Here is a 27,157-nt window from a genome sequence, read left to right as displayed (position 1 = left end):
TAAGATGATTTGCAGATGAATTATGCAAAAAAATCTTCAACATGAATACTTGAAATTTTCAGAAAAATATATCATTACAAAATGGAATAAATATATTCTGATTTCCTTTGAAATTAATTTCCATTCAAAAGGTTTTGACATCATTCTATAATATCAAGAATAATATAGTACTCTCACATTCGTCAATTAACGAGACCAAGGCATGGTAGTTGCAATGATGTCATGGTATCAGAAATATTTTAAATAGCAGAATTGGCTGCTTAGAATAGACAGATATTTTTCATAAAAAACTGAAATCTTTAACATTTTCCATAGATTTCAAAAGAAAATCGCATGTTATTTTTCATTAAAGAAAGACTAAAATTCATTAGACACATTAAAACGTTAGTTATACTGCTGAAGTGATTTACAGTTATTTGGTTCATCTTAAATGTATATCTTCATAATATATTGAAAAATGAGAAAAGGAATTTCAATTATTTATAAGAAAATGTTGAACTATAAACAAACTCAAACGCTCAATTTCTTCAAATCGTTCACTAAATTTAGTTAAATAATCTGATTTTTTTCTGGGCCAATTAGGCATAAATAAATTCTCTATTTCTCAGTTTCTATAATCACCAAACTGTCAATTTCTGATCAAATTACGATAAAAAGTATCGGTATCCCGGAGCAAAATCTGTGAAATTAATTTTACCGTAAAATGCATTTTTACAGTAAAATTTCATACCCTAAATCGTACATTGATAATTTTTCAACAACAGTGTTTCAGTGATTTTACAATAATTATTACTATAAAAATTACTGTATATTAGATTTTTGCTCCATAAAATGCTACGCTAAAGATGGATTTAAAGATGGATTTAAAAAATGCTGGCAGCAGTACATTTTATAGTAATTCTATTTTTTGCTGCGCACGAAGTTCCATGATACTTATTTTTTTAAAAATTATTAACCCTTTCTTAAAAACCGAAACTTACTATTTTTCTTTTAAATTAAAGCATGTTTAATGTAAATTAAATTTACTATGACTTGTTTTATTCAGAATCCGAAAGGTTTCCTTTTGAAGAACATTTAGAATGTGTCCAAAATTAATAATAAAATGAATATTTAAAACTAGTAGTTAAAAGAAATAGATCAACACTTCTTCCCCGATTCATATGAAAATATATTTAATGATTGAATAATTTTAAATTCTCCTCCATAACTTTCTCAATATAAAGGTTTGAAAGCTCTAAAGAATAAAGCTTTTTTGTCCATTTTAAACAATAAAGAATTTATTCCATAGTATCAGCACAATCAAAATTTGCATTGTTCAAAAGGAGGTATAAACCATAGGTTATAAACGGTAGGTATAGACTTCTAAACGAAAATATTAGGAACAGACTTAGGTCAAAAATAGACAATACTTTACTGGAATTATTAGGAAATTCATTCTAATTTTATGATATATAATATAAATTTGTGTAGGAGCCATTAAAATATATTTAAGAATCATTCATCATTTTAAGTATTTAATTTTTGTAAATGAGATATCTAATTTCAAGGACGATTTTAACTATATATTTTTAAGGATTTTCAAATTTCTGATCTATTTTAAATAAAATGCATATATTGAGTCCCGAAAACTAAACAGATTTAATCAAGTACGCCGTCTTAATCCTTCACTATTTAAAAACAAATAAATGAAAAACATGCATTACCGCAGTCTAAAAAATACTTTTAATTGAAAAAGGAACTGCACAAAACTTTATAATTATTAATTTAATAGAAAAAAGGGTATGAAAAAGCGAATCTTTTATTTATTGATTAGATTTTAAAACGACTCCTAGTGAATAACATGTTTTCTTTTCTAACTCATTCCTGACTTTTTTCTTTTTTTTTTTGTTATTGATATTCATATAATTTTATTCAATTCTACCCCATTGATAGAATAGTTCTTAAGGAGCGATTTATCTTAAATTATTATCGTATGGAGAGTACTTACAGTTTATCGTTCTTAAAATAATGATAGTCGTAAGGTGAAAACATATTTCACCACCGGTTTCAAATGTTCTAAGCAAAATATTTTGATTATGTTAGTCTCATATTCTTTACATCCGACAAATTCTCAGAATAAATTTCTAAGCGGAAAGCGGACATAACAATTTATTGGATGAAGCCATTATGGAAATGATAATTTTAACAAATAAGTACCTAGATATTTTGAAATTCGAGTCAAACGTAAGTAGTATCTTGGAAGAGATACTTCATTATAACCTTTATATAAATGAATATGAAATTGAAATGGGGAATAATTCTAAGAAAAGAAACATTATCAATTTATTATCTTTGTGGAAATCAATTTTGAGGTTTAATAGCGCCATCTTTTATCCAATTGTTGAATCATTTCCGTAATGGAAGTTTCATCGATTAATTAGCCATTTACGATTTCGAAACATATGGCGATGCAGTTTCGTATTATTTCATTTAGCTATCAAAATTACTGCATCAAGTAATTGTTAAAAATGTCTCCACACATTTTCAACTTGAAAAAAATATTGATGTTTGTGCAGCTTTTACTTCTCATTTTATTACCATATTAGTTTTTATAAAAAAAATCATTAAAAATTCATTATAGATTCTCTCCAATTTTCTTAATATATAGAAAATAATTTATTTGATTATGACGTAGCCAGTCGCATTATTTCTAGTCTTTTTATTTGGTTTATGCAGTTAGATTATTTAAAAACAATAAAAACAACATTTTTTAAATTAAATTATACCCTTCTGAATAACTGTAAAACAAAAGTATGTGTAGACTAAAACTAAGTGCATTTTAGTACTCTTGCTTACGTAAACAAAAATGTAACAGTAATTCTTGTTAAATATTAGCAAAAATTACACAATATAACTAGGATCCAATAAGAATGATGTTTATTTGCAGAGAAGTGTCTACCTTTATTTCATGATTGTATATATTTGCAGATATGTTAGGCTAAATTAAACATATAAATATTATTTTTTCAATCAAATTTTGTCTAGAGTCCCTTTGTCAAACATAGTTATTGTTTGGCATGCGGTGCAAAATTTGAGATTGTTTTATTAAAAAAAAATTAAAAAAATAATAATAATTAAATAAAATATAAATAAATAAATTATGATTCTTATACAGGCAGTTGGAGGACCAGTTACATTGGATGAGATAAATTGTCGTAGGCAAATTCAGGGATGTGAACGAGAACTTTATTGGTGAATTATATTTACCCGTGAAAAATTCGTCAAATAGGCTCTCAATCGCATCTCCGAATTCGCATTCGTGATTTTCGCAAATGGCTTTTCTCAGTTTAATTTGATTTCGGTATCACCCTCATCGGATGCGAGAAGAAGACTCTACCTATGGCTGATATTTGAGGGGTATATATTTATCGCAAGAACGAACTGCTTACTTAGGCTGCGGACTTATGAATTATGTTTAAAAAAATATACGGTACCTAAACCATTCATCTGTTAATTTTTCTGCTTATGTGGTAAAGGTTTACCCTGAAATTCTGGTTTTCAGAATTACAGTTCTTATTACCATACCTTTAGTAAAAAATACAAAACTGAAAGCGAATTTGACTGAAAAATTGGTTTTCTTGTAATCCTTTTAAATATCACGATAAAATTACAACAGATTTTACAACATTTACAAAATTTTGTCACATATTATAAAACTATATTGTATTGTTAATCATACAAGAATCATTACCAAAGTACTTCATTAAAAATTGCCGAACTTTTTGGCGTCCCCACAGAGTCAGAAACGTGGTAAATTTTACCATGATAGTTTTATCATAAATTTTTTCTCAGTGTGCAGTGTCTCTGTCTAATACTCTAAACTTTCTTGGAGTATTCTTTTGGAATATGAGAGGGCTTCTGTTTACTTTCAAAGGATAAAATGGCATAAAATACAGCTATACACATGGCCAGATTTACTTTTTGAAATATTTTTAAATTTAACAACTACTGGAAGCATTGATTTACTATAAGCGAAATAAGGATAAACAAAACAATTTTTTGTGAAAGAATTAGCTGTTATGATAGCTGCTATTTGTTTCTTTTTGAAGTTATTTATGCCATTTAAAACTAATAAGCATTTAATATTTTGCTAGAAAATTTATTTTCATTCTTGTTTCCAGTAGAAAAGCTTACCAAAACTTAAAAATAAAGTAATATTTTAACAAAGAGCTGAATCAATTAAAAATTTCAAGATAAATTTTGTAAAATTACTTCGCATACTTCGCTTTAAATAATTACCATTTAGCTACGTTAAATGTCTTAACAGACCATTGTAATATCCCACAAATCCCACTTTGTAATAAAGCATTTTGAATGAAAAAAAAAGGAAGAAGAGACATTTACATTTATGGCATACTTGGAATCTAAAGAACTCTCGAAGGATTTTTTACGATTAAAGATGAATTCCAAAACTCAAAAAAAGTAAGCCATTTGGCATAATTTTAAGACCACATATAAATCAAAGTTGTAAGTGCTATTTTCCCTTCCATACTCCGCAATTTTCTTTAAAGTATTCGCCAACAATCGCCAAGACATTTAAGCAAACACATTTTACCCTCTCCGAAATAGGCAAGAGATGGAAGATTTTTTCTTCTCCCCCACTACAAATAGCGCTTCTTTCCACTTATAGTGATTGATTGGCGAGTGCTCCTTCTTTTCTAAAAATGTCAGGTGCATTGGCGAACTTCTCGTATTTGTGGGAAAGTTTCTCTCTAGGTATTTTCCACAGTGCTGCCTGGAATCATCACGCTACTTCGCGAAAATCGCTTCAAATTCAGAATTTTTTTCCCGTTATTTTACGGCTAAGACTACTGCTCACTTTAGTTGATATATTTTTTTACGATCGTATTTTACTACTTTTTTTTTGGCACTGTACTCGCTTTTCAAATATGTCGTTGAGAAAAAATTGCCAAGCACAACAAAAAATATCGGTTTGTTTTATTTCATATGAAATATTTGAGGGAAGTTTTTTTGAATGAAAAACCTTTTCAGCTGCATGTCTTTTTTTTACTTTAAATATCTTTCAGATAGATAATTTGAAGTAAATAAAATATACAATTTTTTCTCTGTCACATAATGTTTAAGTTCCTTGATTCAAGGTAAAAAGATTGTCATAGCAAAATAATTGCTTCAAAAATTGATTTTTTTTAACAGTATGCCAACCCCAGTTTTTTTCCTTTTCTTTTTTTTCTCTGTTTCCGATTTTTTATTTTTTATGTTTTTTAAGTGAAGTAAAAATTTTAAACATCTTGAAAATTTTCTTTAAAAGATGAAAGCTTTTTTTGTGTCTTCAATTCGTTAAAAATTCATTTCATATTCCTTTTCATTACAAAAAAAACATACAAACACATTGTTTATTCTTCATTTAAGAAATTTTAATAAGGTTTTTAAATGGTAAGAATACGGATTGATCCTAGGAAGTGTTTTGCTCGAACCATAAGAGAAAAATTCTAATAAGAGCATTGCAAAGAATGCTAAAAATTACCTGAATTTTCATCATTACTTGCAACATTATTTTTAAAGCATATTTGTGCATCATAAATTTAATTTTGTGAATTCATTGCAATTACACTTGAAATAGTAGCTGTGGAATATTAGGATTCTATTGCTTATGATTTTAAAATATAACAAAAACATAACATCGTTGGTAAGAAACAGAGTCAGTATCAAATTCCTTAAAGCACTGTTGGGTATTGCTGTTTGGTAAAATTTCTTATTAGTTGGAGAATAGTTTTTATTTACTGGAAATATTAAAAAAAAATTATTATAGAGATCCGATCTGTCAGTAACTCTATTAATTTTTTGAAATATTATGAAGCTACCCTGTCACAAGACGAATTTCATTCAGTGTCAAACAAATTATATATTATAGCAAAAACTATTTTGATAAAAAAAATATTTGACACTATTAAATCGGTACATTCATTATGTTGTAAGTTAATTTATTTTTTATGACATGCACTTGATTTGCTGCCAAGTAAAATTATTTCATTGATTTCAAACCACAGCGTGCCTACTGCTGTTTGACTGAAAAAAATAGTTGTAATTGTTTTGTTTTGGAGTACAGAATACATGCAATGCATGAAATTCTACAGTTACGAGACCCATACAGCATGAAAGGACAAATAAACGTTAAAAATTCGTTCGTTATAAAGTTTAGAACTAAAGTTTAAAATTACGTCAATTTCACGTGATGAATTTCAACATTTCTTCATTCGTTAAAACGTATACGTTAAAGTGACGGTACTTTAACGTTATAAATTTCTTTTTTAAATATTTCGTTAGAAATACGTACTAAAAATACGTTATTTTAACGTGCACATTTTACCCATTTTTCGGCCGTTTTTTAAAAACGTTTTATTAACGGGCAATAGACGTTTTGTTGTATAGTTAATTTTTTTGGGATTAAAAACGCAAATTAATTGATAAAAATATTTAAAAAAAAGATGAACTTGTGAGAGCCCAAGAAAGATATTATTTTTTGTCTCTCTCAAATTGGAACAAACTGTACAGTGTGAATTTTTATTACAAGTTATACTTTACTTTTAAATACTTATAATTATTTTTGTTATGTAAACTGGAGATAAATATTTGTTTTTTGATAATATTGAGTCTGCTCATTGTCAGTAACTGACAAGGGAACTTTGAGTTTTAATTCTTATGAAACTAATCTAGGATGAAATTAAGGAATTTCCAAAATACTGAATGAAGTAAAAATTTGCTACAACTTGAGATGTAACGAGCATAAATACGTACAAGCGCATAACTTAAATTTAAATTATCTCTGTGCTGTACAAGAGTTGTAGTGTAGTGGTTAGAGCATCCGCCTCAAGGATACGTTGTCACAGTTTCGGTCCCAATCTGGAGTGGGATATTAATTTGCGGAACTTACAATGTTTTTTATTCAAAGATCATAAATTAAAAGACTATTTTTTTAGTAAATTATGTAAAAATTGATTCATTATTTTTCTTTATTTTACAATTATCGTTCTCCATATGAGTTCTTAAAAATAATTATAATAATTACTAAGAAATTTGTCTATTTTTAAATTCCATGTTCTTATTGCAATGAAAGAAACATTTACTTTATTTTGAAATACTGATTGAATTTTTTTTTCTTTCAAAAACTTCATAAATAGTAAAAATAAAAGTAAGTTATTTTGAAAAATTTATCAATTTTGTTTCTTTAATGTATGTATTCATTACAGAAAAAAAAACATTTGCATCAAAAGGCAGGTGAGAAGGAGATTCTCATAATTAGTTTTCGTAATAAATTTTAGTGCAGGAAGTTTTAAAATATTTGTTGTTATTAAAAAACGCTTTTACACACAAAAAATTGATTAAATTTTGTTTTGAGCATTGAATTTCAATATCTAGAAATTGTTTCATTATAAAATCTTATATGAAAATCATAGGTTTTCTCTTTGAAGAAACAGCTTCAGATTAATAAGTTCTAGGTAGACACTGCAAATGCAGCCGGTGTACAATGCAAAGCACTTTGTCATTGATATATACAAATATCATTAACCAATGTAGTAGTAAAATAAAATATAAAAATAGACCTAGTTCATCCATGCAATTAAGATGTTTTTTGTTCATTTCCTTAAATAGTCTCCCTATATATATATATANTATATATATATAAAACTAGTAGAAAGTCTTCTTGAAAATTATAGAATCAAAATTTTAATTTCTTTACCTCGAAAATGTCTTGATGTGCTTGCTTTCGAAGTAATCCGAACTCAACTTTCATCTTGTAGCCTGCTTAGAGAAAAACAAGGAAGGTTGAGAGCAAAAATAAGGATAGAGCAATTATTAATACTGAATTAATAGAGTTAAACAAAATATAATAAATAAGGGTGAGAAAAAATGAGATGAACATAGCCGCCACCAATGCCGTTAGTTCCGATATTTTGAGCATTTATATAAATGACCTCTGTCACTTCATCAAACATGTTAAAGTGAAAGATAGTTTATTTGGAAATATAAAAAATATATCCCCTATACACTGAGAATAAAAGTACAGTAAAAACTATCAGAATATGGAAAAATTTACCATGTTTCTTTCTCTAAGGGAATACCAAAAAGCTCGGAACTTTCACGAAGCACTTTGGTAAAGATTTTGGTAAAATTAAACATAAGATATACTTTTAAATATGTGATAAATTTTAGTAGTTGTGGCAAAATTTGGCAATTTTATCATGATATCTCAAAGCATGGCATAAAAATGTTTAATTTGGAAAAATCTATTTTTAAATTTTGTATTTTTACTAAATATTTGGTAATAAAATGTATAATTGAATTGAATGAACTATATTGAAATTCCGAATTTCCGATAAACCGTTATGATGCGAACGGAAAAGTTACCAGATTATAATTTTGTGAATATTGTATATTTTGGCATTATTACCAGATTTATGGTCATTACCATGTACGGATATTTTACAAGAATTATTTTTCTCTTAAAATGGGAGTAGTAAAATAATGCGATAGCTTTTTTATTCCTTTAATCTTTTCAATTAATAAAGAGCTGAAAAATACTAAACACTCATTAAAACATAAAAAAACACTCATATGAAGCTTCACCAGTGCTCTTTGACAATAAAACTGATTAAAATTTATCAGAAAATAATTAAATATGAAATGCGTTGTTCAAAAATGCTTTTAACAGCAAATTGTCAGCATATTGCTTTAATATTACATTAATAGCAAGCCTGCAACTTTCATACTTATTTTGCACTAATTGACGTTACCTTTATTATCCAGGACAAACAATTTTGAAAATTTCCAATTCTGAGAAATTTTCGAATAAACTACTGCAAAATAAGGTAAACTCAATATGCTTTTCATGTCAAAAATCTTTCGATTCAGAGCTTCAAACACTCGTTTAATGATCTCATTAAATTCCTTGCTGTCAAAAATTATCGAGATCTCTAAAGTAACTAGCAAGTAAAATGAAAGAATCTACTAAGTCTCTCTCAGAGAATGGTTTATGTATTAAATAAAGCTATTTATCAATGTTTGCCGTTATATTTACGGTGGATAAAACTTTTAAAGACTTCATAAATATTGTATGAGGTTCTTTTAAAATAAAGTAGTTTAATAAATTTTAAAAAAAATGTTTAAGCAAATATTATTGAGGGATATCACTTTGGTTAAATCTGCACTGTTCTCTGTTTTAACATAAATGGTCTAAGACGTGCATAGCATTTTTAAATATTTTCAACTAATTAAATTTTCAAAACGTTACCCAGTATTTTTATATTTGATTCAAGAAATAAATATGTATGAATTAGAATTAAGCAAATGAAACAATTAATTAAACCTTTGACGCAGATGGGACACTGGTGTTAATATATATATANTATAAATATATATATATATATATAATTATGGACAGATCTCTAAAACCTTTAACTTTTGATAATAAGAAAAAATAAAAATAAAATAATAGGCACTCTATTTTTACCCTTCCAGAATTGTTTGAAAATGTATAAAACATCAAAAAGTATATTTTAATTATTTTTAGTCAAAAAATATCTTCAATTAGTAAAACAAAGGGAAAAAACTAAGCTCTAATATGTTAAATTCAATTAATTAATCCTGAGGTTACGGTTTGACAGGGTTAAGATTTGGACAACCTAGAGAATAGATCGAAAACTTTACTCAGATGCAACGCAATGCGATGCACACAACACAGAAAATAAATTAGGCATTGACAAACGTGCGATCAAAATTTTAACTGATTTTAGCATTTACTTCTTAGATCTGCGTCTGATTACGGTCTTGACAACGTAACAGTAACTTCACCGAATGACAGTTTGTGATTATAATCCTAGAAAAATTAGTTCAAAAATTTTAATTTTTTGTTTATACTTATAAGGGCATCAAAATTTTCGACGTTCGCAATTATTTTCTGATATTTTATACATTTTCAAACAATTAAGGAGGTGTAAAAATAGTGTGCCTATTATTTTTTATTATTTTTTTTGATTATCAAAAGTTAAAGATTTTGGGCATCTGCCCATATATATTTACTTATAACCCACTAATAACAAGAAAAAATATATTTTGATATTTTTAATTGCAAAAAATGGTCTATTAATTACTAACAGAAAGCTGCTAATTTATCGAAATTATATTTGTACTAAATTAGAAAACTCAAATAAAGTAGTTAGAATTTTTTTTCTTCTTCTTATTAAACATTTATCAGTGAGGAATCACTGTTTCTCTTAGATCTAAATAATTTAAAATAAGGGCAAATTTTAAAAAGTGATGTTTGGGTGATCCGTGTTTGGAAGATTTTACTCTTAACACAGAAAAGATTCCGGTGTTTTATACAGTATTCCTTATCCATAGATATATCCCCCTTATTTTGGTCCTAATACAAATTAATGAAAACAATAGTAAGAAAATATATTTAATACAGATTTTGAGTGAAAGGATTATTACCATAAAATAAACTTAACTTTTGTTGGCTTTGAGATATCTTATGTATAGAAATTAATGCAAAACAAGAAAAAAAATAAGAGTGTTATTTTTTATCTAATTGTTACGTTCCTTTCAATAATTTGGATTAAAACAACTCTTTGGATTAAATCAGTTTTTGACTCCCTTTTATTAAAAAAAAAATTATATCAATAATGCGTTAATTACAATTTGCCATAAACTGATCATATGATGACGTTGAGAAAGTAGCAAAAGTCAAAACTTTAAAAAGAGAAAAAAAATCCGAACAGAAATTTAAAGTTTACTTCATGTATTTTTACTTTTTGAACGAACTTCCGAATGCAAATAATTGCTTGAACCTAGGAAATTTTCTGACAGTTGTAAAGCCCTTATATACCCAAAGACAATTTCCTGATAAAAACTAATTTTGGGATTTGACTTTTCGAACAAGACAAATATTTGCTCGTTTTTTCAATGCGTTCCCGGTTTAGACGTTTATTTATAAATTCATTCAAATATCTGACTTGCAACAATATTGTAGTTGTGCAATATGTTAGCGTAAAGAGTCCATCTACTATTTTGAAATTGAGATATGTACTATTTAAAATAGAATTGTGCTAGTGTTTAAAAACAGTTGGAATAAATTTATTATGTTTTTAAAGGAAAATAATGTTAAAGAGATTTTAAAGATAAAAACTAGTTTCCAAAAGCAGAGTGTTATTATTATTGAATTTTTATTAAAATTTTTTTAAGGCTATTTAAATTAAGAAATTTAATATAATAAAATATTATCGGCTGTACAGTGCACATGAAAGTAATAATAATAAACGAACCCCCCCAAATAACTGTTGATCTAATGATCGGATCTTCACTCAAACTTAATGGTTCTAGGGGATGACCTCAAATATGCTAATTAATCAGCTTACGCAAAATTTTAAATTCGGAAATCAGCCACAAAATGCGGCTCCTCTGAATAAACATACCTATCTTTTGACGGATGGGGAATTTTGATCACAGAAATAAACCGCAATTTGGGAAATATAGTTCCAATAGTTTGATTTTTAGATCGATCTAAATGTTAAATCTCTTAATGAATAATTACAATTTCTGCGTATTTCATCTAGAACATTTTAAGTGCATTGAAATTTTCTTGAAAAAGTTATAAAATTCATTTAACCAAAGTATTTTTTTTGAAAATATTTTTTGGTTTATTTGCTTATTTAATAATAGTTCAAGAAATTTTGAATTGGAAGGTAAACAAGTTTTTTCGTAATTCTAAAGAATGCAGTTTTAAATAGCAAAGTCCAAAATTTGTGACTGATAAATCAAATTTTAAATATACGATTTTTTTAAAAATTCAATTTCTCAGAAACTATTTGACCGGCTTCCCTATTTTGACATTCAAAATTGTATTTCTTAAAATAAAATAAAATTTTTTTTACAGTACATTTCGAAATTTGTTTACTTTACAATTCAAATACTGGTACATTTAAAAAACTGTGGATACGAGACTAAACGGTTTTTTAGCCATCATATTGGTTCATTAACGAATAATTATAGTTTCTAAATTACCAAAAATGAAAAATGGATGTTGGAACTTTGTGGATGTGTCATTTATACGGGAATCATTGTTTTGCTTTCTTACAGTTCAGGGTAAGCGATTGAAGAGAGGAGGATGCGAAAAGAACGAAAACAAACAACAACAAAAAAACGAAACAAACATTACTATTAAAATACGTAATATATATGCATAATCATTTATAGCGTTGTATCTCTTGTTTTTACACACGATGAATAGATTTATTTTATAGTAGCACTATAAAAACTTTATTTTTAGTTTGCTTTAAGTCAAGTGCGTGGTTATGCAACCATGCTAAAATTTATAACAGTTTAGCTCATCTTCCAACATTTACAGCAATTTTTTGTGGGATAAACAATCGAAATATTCTAGAGACTTACACTTACTTTTCCTTGATTTTCAAGCATAACAAGTTAATTCTTATATTATACATATCGCCAATTTGAGTTAAGTAATTTTTTTGTTAGTTAACTATATATTTTCTAAGTAAAGTTTTGAGGTTATTACTTTTTTGAATGAATGTTGATTTAATTTTCCCGATTTTGCATTACGTCTACTAAAATATTTTTACTCCAAGTTAATTTTTTTTCAGTGATCAGTTTGTTCATTCCATTTTTGAATGAAAGTGGACGAAGTCTATTTAGTAAGAGGCATATGTTCAAGACTTTTAAAAGTTTGAATGAAATTATAAATGCAGGCAAAGGTCAATTAATTTGGTTGGATGACGTTAACACAATAATTGGATAAAACATCAAAATGATACTATAATTTTTAAAATCATAGAAGAATAAAACAACTTAGCTCCAAATTTACTTATTCTAGTTTCAAAAATAACGGCGCAGTTAACAAACTGATCTCTAAAAAAATAACAAGTTAAGAAAAATTCTAAGTGACCAATATGTTCCAATTTAGTATATAAGTGTTTTGTTCCAAAAGTATGCTCTTGGAACGAAATTGGTATTGTATCACATTTATTGATTCACTTTGATATTCAATAAAATGGTTTTACTCTATTATACCATTATTGATTTAAAATTCCAATCCTACTGTCTTATATTGCCAGTGACCAGCTTAGTATGATGTTGAACATGTTTTGTTCCAAAGCTTTGAAAGAGAGGGGTGTGAAAAGACTACTATTTATTCCATAACTCATGTTATTCTAATGAACAACTGTAAACACAGAACCACAAAGGATGTGCATATATTCTTCTCAAAGAAAATGAGCAAGAAAAAAAAAATACGTTGAAAAACAAAGTTATTTTTTCAGCTCCATGGTTGAGTGTTTTGACGAGAATTTTTGGCAGTCACAACGAATTTTTATGCGAAGAGAGGCAGCTGGGAATCTGGAATAATTTTGCATTGCAACTAGGCCAAGCTCTGTTTTTTTTGTTTGTTTGATTGTTTATTTTGAGGGTTTACTTGAGGATATATTTTTGTTTTTCTTCTCTAGGTTCCATATCCCATGATGCTCTGAAATATTTTACTAAGGCTCAGTTCAAGTATTTTCATGAATATATTTTACGGAAAACAAATGGAGACAAAGTGTGAGAATAGTTTCAGTCTTAAATTCCAGTTCAAAATTGTTTTCTGTTTTTATTTTGATTGTTTTCGAAAGAAGATAACTGTTTTATCCATAGTCAAAGCTATAAAATAACACTTATAAGTGTGTATCTTGTTTAAAAAAATTGCAGTTGTAAAAGCATTTTTAGGAAGATATTACAATTAAAACTAGGGTAAACAAAGATATTTAGATAATATTATTCTAATTATTATTTCATGATTCTTCAATTTTTACTTTTATTTAATTGCTTTACTTAGGAATTATTTCTAAATTGCATGTTATTTTTAGAGATATTTACGTAATTATTTATTTAAATTGGATTTTGTGTATGTTGTTTTTAATTTTAAAACTAATTTTCTTTTATTTTTTGTACTAAGATAATTATCGTTATTTTTATTGTTTTAAGGTTACTATTTTCAGGTTTAACCATTTACTAAATTAGTAAACTCATATCTTCTTAAGTCATGCATCTCTTGAAATATAATGGTTCAATGGCTTAATTAATAATAAATATAAATTGAATCAAACTAGTAAATGTTTCATAAAGTGGTTAGAATATGATCGGAATTAGACTTTACAGTGTCGCCTATCGTCTAAGTTTAAGCTATCATCATCATCAGATCAGTAGTTTATCAGCAAACCTAGGTATATCCGGGCTTTTTTTAAAAAAATAATCCTTTAAACCAATTTTTAGGCATGGATTCTTCACCTTTGATCTCTAGGATTAAGGATATTTTTGACACTCCATTCACTTGAGCTTTCACCTGACTGCAAAATGAATGCCTGAAGATGAATTTCTTTTTAAAACAATATCATATAATCTATTTTTTTAGGAAAAAACCATGTTCATAAAATTTAATTCTACAGCTATGATACAAATCTACATCTGTTTCTTTTTCCTTCTTTTAATTTTTATTTATTTTTTTTTGTGTGCCCTATAACTTTTTTTTTAATCATCAAATATGTTTCACAATTTCACAATATCTTTACTTCAACAATTATGAGAAGTTTTCTACCTATTTATTTTTTCTATTGTCAGATCTAACTGACTTTATATAAATGGATGGAACGAACGGAATCTGATAAGAAATAGGTCAGTTACAAAGCTGTAGGTATTTGTAAATTTTTTTTTCAACATTATTATTAGTTTGGACAAAATAATATGTAAATGCAAAGTTACGATTAAACTCATAACTAGTCTAAATAAGTAAAAATATCTCTTTTTACAAAACATTTATTAAATTTGTAATAATATTTAGCTGCAAGTAGAAAAAATATCACTATGTTGATTTGGAAAACTAAAAGAAATTATAATTATTAAAAATTTCCCCTTTATAATGTTTATGAATGAAACTTGATAATTAAAAAAAAGGTTTCTAAAAATATTATAAAAATGTAAACTCATTTTCTTAAAATTTTATTTCTTTTGATTATTTTTAAAAAAATAACGCAGCATGATATAACATATTAGTTGAATATTTATAGAGAAAGTACAATAGAGCCTTACTTTATATTCTATGCGTTCTCAGTCATTACTTTCAATAAGCTTTACATACTATTAAGAACTCTCCATAAATATAATTTTATGGCGAACTTGTTTTTTAAAATTGAATATAGAAACATTTCCTCTTATTAAATTTAATTTTGCATATGGTGCTCCTAGTTTCTAGGGAGCCATTCTTTATTAACCCATTTTTATTTCATTCGAAATAATAGTGAATGTATATTTCCAAAGAAATGTTTTATTTATGAGTTTATATAGAATTTTCTTTTTTTAAAAAATATTAAATAAATATTTACACTTAACTTCTCCCCAACTTCTTATTAGTTATATTTTAATTATCTTTTTATCTTTATTATCAACTTCTTATTAGTTATATTTCAATTATCTTTTTGCGTTAAAATCAATAATTATTTAATGAAACAAAAAAAAATTACTTAATACTGCAAAAGTGATGCCACTAATTTATAAAGAACACAATTTCGATATTATTTTTTTGCTCTTAAAAGAAGAAAAAAACTTCCATCTAGTGCGAATATGGGACTGACACATTAGAGATGAATTTGGTAGCACATTAGAGACACACTAGTGGTAGGCCAGGAGTTAATGTAGATGAATGCATCACAATTTCCGGACAAACGGCATGATTGGGACAATATGGTCAGCAATACGCACTGGCCGCCTTTACTTACTAGACAAGTTGGCACACATTGATCTGAAGCTGGGGTGGCTTTAATCCGCCGTTGGAGATCAAATTCCAGTTCTTCATAACGAATTTTAATATTTGTACTTATAAAAATTAGCATTCGGCAATTAATTACATAAATCCGTTGTGGCTCAGGAATAGAACATTCACCTCCCCATGAAGGGATCCGGTTTCAAATATCTGCAATGAATTAATCACCAAGATCGATACAATAAGATCGATATGAATTTCACACCCAGCTCGCATCGATCACAGTGCTGGCGAAAAATATTTTCAGTGGTAGACGGATAATAGGTTAAAGTCTTCTTGCCGTCAGGCTAACTATCGGAGGTTTTCATGTTTTTCTATCCATGAAGCGAAAATGAGGGTCAGTTTCATCAAAAAGTCCTTCACACGGGCAGATTTCTCCTAATTCCTAAACCCTTGTCATCTGGATTGGGTTCAAAGTTACAAGTTTACCGAATTAATCATTGGTAGTCAATCATAAACTTAAATGTGTCAGTTGTCCAACGTCGGTTGTAAAATAAAATTTATTACATAGTTGATGTTCAGGCTGAAATGTTAAATTAACAATTATAAAAAAAATCATTTAAACTAGCAAAATGGCAAACATAGAATAAAAATAATTACCTTGTCATTGAAATCAGCAATAATTTATTTGTTATATTTAGTTGTAGGCAAACAACAAAATTTGATATATCAGTTTTTGATATGGCAATTATTTAAACTGGAGTTAAAATTATTAAAATTGTATAATTGAAAAAATTATATCAAGGAAACATTAGAGTAAACGAAATGCATGTAAAATGTGATTTAAACTTTCGTTCTAAGAATTCTAAAAATATTTAAAATTATTCATTCCATAAATACTTAAACTAGCAAAATGGCAAACATAGAATAAAAATAATTACCTTGAAATTGAAATCAACAATAATTTTTTTGTCATATTTAGTTGTAGGTAAACAACAAAATTTGATATATCAGTTTTTGATATGGCAATTATTTAAACTGGAGGTGAAATTATTAAAATTGTTTAATTGAAAAAATTATATCAAGAAAACATTAGAGTAAACAAAATGCATGTAAAATGGGATTTTAACTTTCATTCCAAGAATTTCATTATAGTTAACTATTATTCCACGTTATTAGTTCAAGAATCAAGTATCGGACGAAAGTCTCTAACTTATCGCTCTCTTTTCCCGACACTCGTTCATTTGTCACGAAAGGTGGAAATGTTTCTCTGTCGTCCATTCATCACGGCTATGCCATTCATCACTCGCATCAACCGATGTCCGATTTATCGCATCCAAGCTACAGTCAATGTTGGACCTGCGAGCACGCTCAAAGGAACGTCAACGTGTCCAACGTTGCAGAGTATTCCGGAACTACTCCAGGAATCTACATAATTGCTGTAACGTGTTTGGAGAGTCAGGATGAGGGTAGTAAATGAGTTATTTCCAGATGGAGTCATCTGGACGGTCTTGTTTTATGGTAATGGTGTTATAGTTTCTATGAATGATACGTGATTATTTTCCTTTCATTCATTTTAGTCAGACGCCAGGCAAGAAAGAAGGCAATGCAACCTATAATGGAAGAAGCTGCGATGAAAGCTATGAAAATTGCTAAACAGTGCTTATTAGAAGAAATATTGTTGAATATAATTGTTAAAATTTCATTTTACTAAGTCATCTGAAATGCTAGGAAGTGTCATTTACATATTAGAGCGTTTCCTGTAGTTCATGAGTTTCCTGCTTCCTGAGTTTGAAGAGAATAATTTAGCTCAACGGAACTAACTTAATTAAGAAGATAATTTTTTTTCCTTCAGAAAAGCTTATTGTTTTAAAGAAGTTTTTAAAACCATTTTTGCTGTTGTATAGCTTATTAATTAATTTTGTTTGTATGATATAGTTCCTAGGAATGATACGTTATTATTTTCCTTTCATTCATTTTAGTCAGATGACAGGCAAGAAACAGGGGAATGCAATCTATACTGGAAGATGTGATGAAAGCTATGAAAATTGCTAAACAATGTTTATTAATAGACTTATTAGAAGAAATATTGTTGAATATAACTGTCAAAATTTCATTCTACTAATTCATCTAAAATGCTAGGAAGTGTCATTTACATATTAGAGCTTTTCCTGTAGTTCATGAGTTTCCTGAGTTTGAAGAGAATAATTTAGCTCAACAGAACTTAATTAAGATAATGTTTTTTTTTACTTCAAAAAAGCTTATTGTTTTAAGAAAGGTTTTAAAACCATTTTTTCTGTCGTATAGCTTATTAAAACATATTAAAACATTTTGTGTTGATGATATAGTTTCCAGGAATGATATGTTATTATTTTTCCTTCATTCATTTTTGTCAGATGCCAGGCAAGAAACAAAGCAATGCAAGCTATATGAAAGAAGATGCGATGAAATCTATGAAAACTGTAAAATAATGTTTATTAGAAGAAATATTGTTGAATATAATTGTTAAAATTTCATTTTACTAATTCATATAAAATGTTAGAAAGAGCCGTTTATGTATGAGAACCTTTCGATCATTCAATCATTCGAGAGTTCGAATAGAATAATAGCTTATTGCTTTTAAATATATTTTAAATAGAGTTTTTAAATTAACAAATGAGTTATGAAAACCATTTTTATAACTGTACAGCTTATTAATTCGCTTTGTGTTGATGACATAGTTGTTACAAGTGATCCATGATTATTTTTAATTTCCTTGGATACCATGCGAAAAAGAACGAATGCAATCGATGATGAAAGACGATTCTATGAAATATACAAAAAATATGAAATAATTTTTATTGGAAGTGTTAGTGATTAACAATTTTTTTAAGATTTCCTATTACAAATTCATTTAAACTGTAAGAAAATGTTACTAAAAAATTAAAGTATTTCTGTAGGGCATGCATGAGTTTGGAGAGAATAATTTAGCTCACCAAAACTTAAGTGAAGAAACATTTTTTTTAAAAACAAAAACTATTTTTGCAGTTGTACTGCTTATTAATTGGTTTTGTGCTGAGGATTATTATACAATAAAATATGTATTTCATTATATAAATTTGAATGTATGTACAGAGCTCAAAGAAAAGAACACGGATCACCCTGAATTACTTTTTATCTAATGATTTTATCTTCACATCCCAGGACTCAATCTTATAGGTTCAAGAGAGTGATCTCAAATATGCTAATTAATTATTTCTGACGATATTTTAAGTTACGAAATCAGACACAGAAACGTATTTTTTCCAAATGAACATACCTTTTGTTTTGGTCGGATTTGGATTTCTGATCCACTTCCAACCAAACAAGAACTGTGGGTGGTCGCAATCTGGAAAATATTGTCCTTATAGCTTTGTCAGGAGAGTGGTTCAAAGTTTGAAATATTTAATGTTAATTTTACTTTTTTTGTATTTTTCGAATCTCGTATACTATCTCGAAAACTTAAGAGAACTCAAAAATTCTTTGCGCAAATCGATAAAATTCGTTTGTCTAAAGGTAGTCCCTTGCAAAATGTAACTTATAGTAGAATTGCTTTTTTAAAAATTTGTAACTATATGAATCGACCTATTTCTCTCAAGATTTGTATTTTGCCATGCAAAATTACATTCTTTAAAATGATGTAAAAAAATGTATACCTTACAATTCAAAAATCTTTAATTAAATAAAATAATAGAAATTAATTTATGATTACTGATGGTTATTTTTTGAATGGAATTATAATTTGATAAACGAATTTTGTATTTATGTGCAAAAACTTTAAATTTGTTTAAGGGGTCAAAACTTTCGTTTGCTTTTCTAACCAAACAATTGGAATCATATTTCCCAGATTATGGCTACCCTCTATATTTTTTTTTGGGGGGGGAGGTGTCAGAAATCCGTTGGAAGAAAGTATGTTTATTGAGAAAAAGTACGTCGCGTCTAATTGCATAACTTAAAACATCATCCGCGGCAATTATCTAGCATATTTGAGGTCCATCGAACCATTAACATTTTGGACCATGACATTTTGGAAAGAACCGATTATTAGATCAAAAGGTATTTAAGGTGGTCCGTTGATTTTTGCGCACTGTACTTAGGGACTTTTTGCAGAGCATCCCCAGGTTTGAAGAAAATATTTATGATATATTACGAATATTTAAAAAATTGGAATATCGAGAATGTTATTATAAATTTTAAGGAAATAATAATAATGTTAGGATTACACAAATATTTAAACACAAGCTTTGAAAAAATGTTATTTTAACTCATTATTGACGAGCATTTGAAAAGTAGTACTATTTTATTGATGCTAATAAATTTTCAATAAAGTCAAGTTTTTACAAAATTTGTTTAAAAATGAAATACAGAACAAATAGGAACAAAAATAGATTAAGTATTAGTATTGGCTATAAGTAATTTGATTTTGTTTATATTCCATTTTGGCGTAACAATAGAGCTATTTCATTGAAATTATTAAAATCTTGCTGCATTAAATTAGTCAAAGGAAACTGATAATACAAGGGTAAATATATTGAGCGCACGACCTTCCGAAATCGATATTCTACATCGTTAACCCCAAAACTATATAATAGCGAAATGCCTAATTAGCACATTATATAACATTCGATAGGTGATGATCTACCCTTTCTCGGTTCCATTGGTAAGCAACTACGGATTTTGTAACCTGGAGATTGGGTTACAATTATTAGACGTGATTAGGCTTAATAATTGACAGTAATTTTTTTTAGTTCTATTATTACATCCATTTAATATCTCTAAACAATAGAAAATAATGAAAATGATTCAAATATTCAAACACAAAATGCAGTTAAGTTTCGATGGGATGATGGTTGCTTATATATTTTTACCATAAATTATAAACTTTACTATTTTTCTGTTCATCACTTTTATGAAACAGCATGTGTATATCATTATGCCAATTTATATTTTCTTTCATTATTTCTTTTTTCTCGCTTTGATTGTTTTTAGATCGATGTCAAAGTTTAGACATAGAAATTAGTATAAGTAGGCATAGAACTTTTTTACTAATATTTTTTTTTGAAATTTAGATTAGAGAATTTTAAAATATCTTTACGAAATTAAAAATTCAAGTCAAAATTATAAAAAAGAGTGTCTTAATAATTCTATTTTAACAAAGCTGCAATTTTTTATTAAAATTAACCAAAACTCGAATAAGATACTGACATTATAATTACCTCGAAAAAATATTAAATAAAATTCAACAGTTCATTTGCTCTTCTAATTTTTCTTTAATGACACAGTATGCAAGTTTTTTATTTAAAAAAAATAGCAATTTTTCATAGCAAAAATAATAAATTTTGGTGGTTATTCCGGTTATCTTCAGTACTTTATGCAAAAACTAGTTTTAGTACTGCTATTATGATACACATATTGCTGCCTTTAAACACATTTATAACATAGGTGCTGTGGCTCGTTACGTGTGTTTTAAAAATGCAGCAAATTGAAAATTAATATTAACAGTGAAAAACTGTATATATATATATGTATTATATTTAATGACAGGAGAAGGTGAAAAATTATTAAAATAAAATTATTCTAAGCAATACAAAACAAAATAAAGAAACAGTGTAGACAAAAAAAGATATAGTCTCTCCATAAGCTGGCACCATTATATTCACTAAAAGGAGTGCTATCCAATATTGCATCAATATAGCCAAAGTAAAATATATCAATACAACAGTGTGAGAAGCACTTAAAAAAATTGAACTGAAAATAGAACACATTAAGTAAAATATATATAAGAAATAAAACGAATCAAGCAAAAAACAGAAAAGAAAATGTAAAGAAAATACAGAACAAAATAAGAACAGAAATCTATAAAGCGAAGAGTGAATTCAAACGAACTTACATCTGCCGGAATCTTTCAGGAATGATTTAAAATATTTTCGTAATATGACTGCCAGATTACAAAATATGTAAACAGGAGAGTAAAAAAAATTCTTTGTTTTTCTCTCTCTATTTTGTTAATTAATTTTAGCTAAAAATTTAAAAAAAGTATCACTAAAAATAAATTTTAACCAAAGTAAAACCGTACGCTTAGTGTTCATCGCCTATCGGGTAATATTTTTTTAATAGATTGTTGCTTAAATTACTATTTTACTATAATTACTTACTATTTTAAATCATTGCAGTTACAGAAATCCTTTTTGTCCAGCTTATTATACGTTCATTAAACATTAATATCATAAGAAACAATAAGGACTTTACCCAAACAATAAGGACTTAGACAAACAATAAAGACTTTAAGTAACATTCTTATTTTTCATTTATATAACCTCTGCTTGCGGGGTAAAACCAGGTACCACCAGTTCACCCCCCTCTTTTTTTGACGTATGTCCTTTCTAGGTTTACAAAAGCTACTGTAGTCCAAGACAAAACATAGGTTTTATGCGTCCCTTTACAAAATTTATTGCAAGCCCCATCATCAAAGCACAAAAAGTCTTGCTTTTATATTTTGTGGAATTTTTCAAGACAAGACTTTATACAAAATTTTAGTTTTTATATAAATATAAAGAAATTCCCAGTAACTTTCTTTTGAGAAAGACTCTCTCTATATTCTATTGAAGAATTTTGGTTGGGCCCAAAGCCGTCCTGGACCGGGCACGCGACTTTTGTCCCTCAATTTTCTCTTGAGTACGATATCGACTGCATCAAATGTAAATTGTATGCATAATTTTCTTAAATTATCATAAAAAAAAGAGATATAATCTACTTCTTCACTAAAATTCTAGTATTTTTAATTTTCTCATAGATTCAACACGTGTACCCGGTATTACACCACTGGCGAAGAGAAACCGAGAAGTTTGACTTTTTCTAGTGAAAAAAAATCGGTTATAAGAAAGTAGTGCGTCTATGATTTTCCGAGAATGTTATATTGTATTCAACTAAACAATGAATATCTTAATTAAATCAAACAACTTTTAAGCCAAACAGTTTAGATCCATCAGCCCGTCGTATCGTAGCTACACGGTATTACCACACCTTATTTATATTATTACCTCACCTTATTTATTTATTAATACTAATTTCTCAGTTTAAAGTTATAAATAAGTTTAGCTTTATTTGCGAAAATGTTTCTTTATTGTTATTATCATATAAAATATGTATTATTTGAGTTTAGAAATTTTATAAAAAATTAATAATAAAACTTCTTATGGTGGTTTTGTATCTATAATATGTTCATTTATCTCTATATTTTATGCATTCTTTTATCAAATATCTGCTTTAATATTTTAATTGAACCTTAGTATAATTAATTTGCTAGGAAATTATGCTACGGAAAACTATATTACAGCTTCTAAGGGGGCAAATGTTGATTAAATCTTAACTAAATGCATTTCACTTACAATGGGAATCAATTGATATTATTTCAGATATTATTGCAGTGGTTGTCCTGCCATCTAGTAGTATAAATGCGCAATTTACATGGCAAGGCAAATATATAATTTACGTTACATATCTTTTAAAAATGTAAAGGCATTACAGTAGTGAACTGTTTTTCAAATTTTTTTAATTGCCTTCTTTTTTAAGAAAGCTATTCCTTTTTAGAACATTTCATAAAACACTTATAAATAAAAATGATAAGCGTATAGAAAAGAAACAAATTTCGACAATTTTAAAAAATATAATTAAAAAAAAATGTAATTACAAAGAAAATAATCTTAAAAAAATATTAGCATCCTCTTTGCCTTTGATAATTCGAATTGTATCTAAGCAATTAATATTTAATTTAAAGAAATGGAATGAAAAATTGCATTTCTTTCTGAATATGTTTCTAATACTTTTATAGAGAATCATAGATGGCACCACTGAGTTCGACAAGCAATTTCCTATACAAATGAAAGAATAGAGGAAAAATTATATACTAAATATATTTTTAAAATATTATACATATATGCCTTTATTTATGTATTTTAAGAAGGTATTAAGAACATTAAAAATTAAAACCATTTTTTAAATGAGTTATGACATTTTTATCGAAGTTAGAAAAGAAATCTAATTATAATAATAAAAAAAAAAGGAATATTATTTAAGTTATAAGACTTGATTTTCTCATGCACTTAAAAAATTTTCGATTGTGTTTGAAATTTTTTTCACCAAAACTATATTACAAACAAACTTTTTATTTATAAATTGTTTTTCAATTTTTAAAAGCTAATTCTACTATAGCTACAGCGCTATTTTTTTCTATTACAATGGCTGAATGAAGAATTTGAATATATATTATTTGATTCTACTCACACATGAAACTATAAATGATATTTTTGATAACTAACTTTTTCTTATTTTATCAAATTTAATAGTTGTAGGATATTAATGACTTTCATAATTAAATAAGAAAAAACTTTCATTTTAATTATACATCCAATACTAAAACTAGTATGATGAAATATTTCCATACCGTCTTTAAAAATAATAATAACAATTTTAAATTGAATTCTAATTATCGTGATCATTACAGTTAACAGTATTTATCGAATACGTTGTAGCGATTATTTTCGATAACAATACGTCACAATAAGCTTACTTCGTGAATATTGCACACAACGATAATTACTAAATATCATATTGTCTGTGTTAATGAATTTTATTTGGGTAAACAAAAATAGAGACAAATGTAAAAATAGTATAAGTTCTTTAAATCGGAAGAAATATCCTGTTACAATTTGAAATGTCAATAATTTTGACAAGATACAGCGTTATTAGATTTCGGTACTTATCAGTTATAGGGAACAATGTTTGGGTAAATAAAAATAGGGACAAATGTAAAAATAGTATAAGTTCCTTAAATCGGAAGAAATATCCTGTTACAATTTGAAATGTCAATAATTTTGACAAGATACAGCGTTATTAGATTTCGGTACTTATCAGTTATAGGGAACAATGTTTGGGTAAATAAAAATAGAGACAAATGTAAAAATAGTATAAGTTCTTTAAATCGGAAGAAATATCCTGTTACAATTTGAAATGTCAATAATTTTGACAAGATACAGCGTTATTAGATTTCGGTACTTATCAGTTATAGGGAACAATGTTTGTGTAGGAGCACCATGTAAGTACCTTAAATTAATGAAACACATAAAAAAAAAGATTAAAAAAAGAAAAAAAATCTCAATAAATTCTCAATGATTTTATAAAATTCGATTAAAAATGCATTGTACGAAAAATTTTGATATTTCCCTTTAATATTTCTGTCTTTATTCTTCCTAAAGAAATATCATTACAACATCAACAATATATGATACATCTTACTTTCAAAGAAATGTTTAAATAATGAATGATTTCAGCATAAATGGTTTACCTTGAATCTCCACACATAGATGGCAGCACAACTCTAAAGGAAATCTACTTTTTTCACAAAATATTTCCTTCTAATAATTTAACCAAAATTATATAAAAATATTTTATTCATTTATTTATTTATTGAATTTATCAATGCACTATTTTTTTTAATTTCCATGCTTTTGGGATATCTAAAAAAAAAAAAAAAANAGATTAGTCTCTTAAATAAATTATTGCACTGATTTAAAGTTTTGATTGATTTATATTTTTATTGTTATTATTAATTTAAATGAAGAAACAGTATGTATTACCAATATAAAGCATGTTAATAAATTATAATAAACCGAAGAGAAAAAACATTAACTGTAAAAAAATACGTAAAATTAATCAAATCATAATAACGTATGGCAATGAATACCAAAATGACACGTTTTAATTTAAATAAAAAATTACGTTAAATTTAATTAAAAAAATTATAAGAGTTATAAGCAATTTTAAAATAAAAATTTATTCTAAGGAAAACTATTATTAAGTTTAATATTTAAACGAATTTTTTTTTTCTTTAATCAATAATGAGAGAAAAACCTTTGTTTTTCGTTCAACATAATAATTTCTAACCACAGAAACCCTGTAAAACTGTTTCTCCTTGAAGTAAATGTTCATGAGGGGAAAAAAAGGAGTTTCTGAAAATCAGTAGTAAAGGGAATTTTTTTTTATAGTTTTTTGTATTGAATCCAGAAGGAAAAACAAGAGCTTTAAAATACAACGTATACTTCAAGAGACAATTAAAATTGTTTGTAACGAATGTCATAAAATTTCACATCTCATTAAATAAAAGCTTTTCATTGCACTTTAGAGTAAAAACTTGAGACTCATTAGATTTTGATATATTTTTTTCTGTATTTTTTGCATTACATTTTAAGCCTTTTTTTTAAATATTTAACTTCATAACATTCATTTCAGGAAATCTTCAAAGAAATAGCTTTTATTCATTGCTTAGAATGATCCTTTGTATTGTTATTTAAGCGTATATAGTTTTATATTAAACATCGACACTATACATTTTCCCAGGGATCTATTATCTGAAGCAAATTAAGAAAAGGATTATTAAAGGCTTTTATTAATTTGTAGATTCAGAACTATAAAAAAATTACATTCAACAAAGACTTCTTTTTTCAATTTTTTTTAATGCCTTTATAAATTCAATAAGCTCTCGTTATTTACGTGCATTTGTAGATGATTAAAAATTAGAACACCTAATAAATTTTATGAATTTTGATCAATTTAATTTGCAGTATGAAATTATTATTTTTTATTTTACAATTGATTAAACTGTTTTGCTCCCTTCTGCGTTAATCGGCGCATTTATAATGTTTTTCCAGTAAACTTTACTTAAAATTACTTTAATTTACGTTATTACCTAAATCTTTTAATAGGATAAAAAAAAAGTTCCCATTTGAAGTAAAGATATTTTTCCCAACTGTGTCCTAACTTAAAAGTAACTTACAAATAAAAAGAGAGTGACAGAAAAGTGCTTTTATTTTAAAAAAAATAATTTATTGTACGGTTTATAGAAAGAAGAAAATTGAGAATAGTTATGTTTTAAACTGTACAAAATTTCACAGATTTTACTTACAAATCTTCGTAAAAATTTCAAACTGAATAAACAATTGCAAACTTTTGCTGTTGTTAAAAAATAAGCAAAATATTCGAATACAAAGCATATTTTCGTCTCTCAAAACATGAAGAAGTAAAAAAAGCAAAGCTAAAAAATTCAAAATGAAACTAAAACAGAACTTTTTTCATTCTTTTTGCTTAAAAATATATTAAATTAGTTTTTTAATTATTATATTCACTATTAAAACAGTTTTTCTGTTGAAACGCTCATTAATTCGCTTGATTATCATAATTAATTAACATATATCAGTATTTAGACAGTTTTTGCTGTTTCATCTGCCAAATGAATTTTTAACGATTTACAATCATATTTAATTAGTTTTTAATCCACTA

At 26.8% G+C, this 27,157-nt stretch overlaps 1 long non-coding RNA gene across 1 annotated transcript in view; it reads right to left on the bottom strand.

The window, feature by feature from the left end:
* The window catches only part of LOC122271701 (uncharacterized), a 31,203-nt gene extending 26,262 nt beyond the window's left edge, over positions 1–4,941 (bottom strand). Inside the window, exon 1 of the long non-coding RNA XR_011636129.1 lies at positions 4,384–4,941. This is a non-coding gene — a long non-coding RNA (uncharacterized lncRNA). The remainder of the gene's footprint in view (positions 1–4,383) is intronic.
* Positions 4,942–27,157: the final 22,216 nt, after the last annotated feature.

Source organism: Parasteatoda tepidariorum, chromosome 2, assembly GCF_043381705.1.
Source record: "Parasteatoda tepidariorum isolate YZ-2023 chromosome 2, CAS_Ptep_4.0, whole genome shotgun sequence".
Classification (NCBI taxonomy): Eukaryota; Metazoa; Arthropoda; class Arachnida; order Araneae; family Theridiidae; genus Parasteatoda; species Parasteatoda tepidariorum.
Note: the sequence above shows the minus strand (reverse complement) of the source record. Positions and strands in the feature narration are given on the sequence as shown.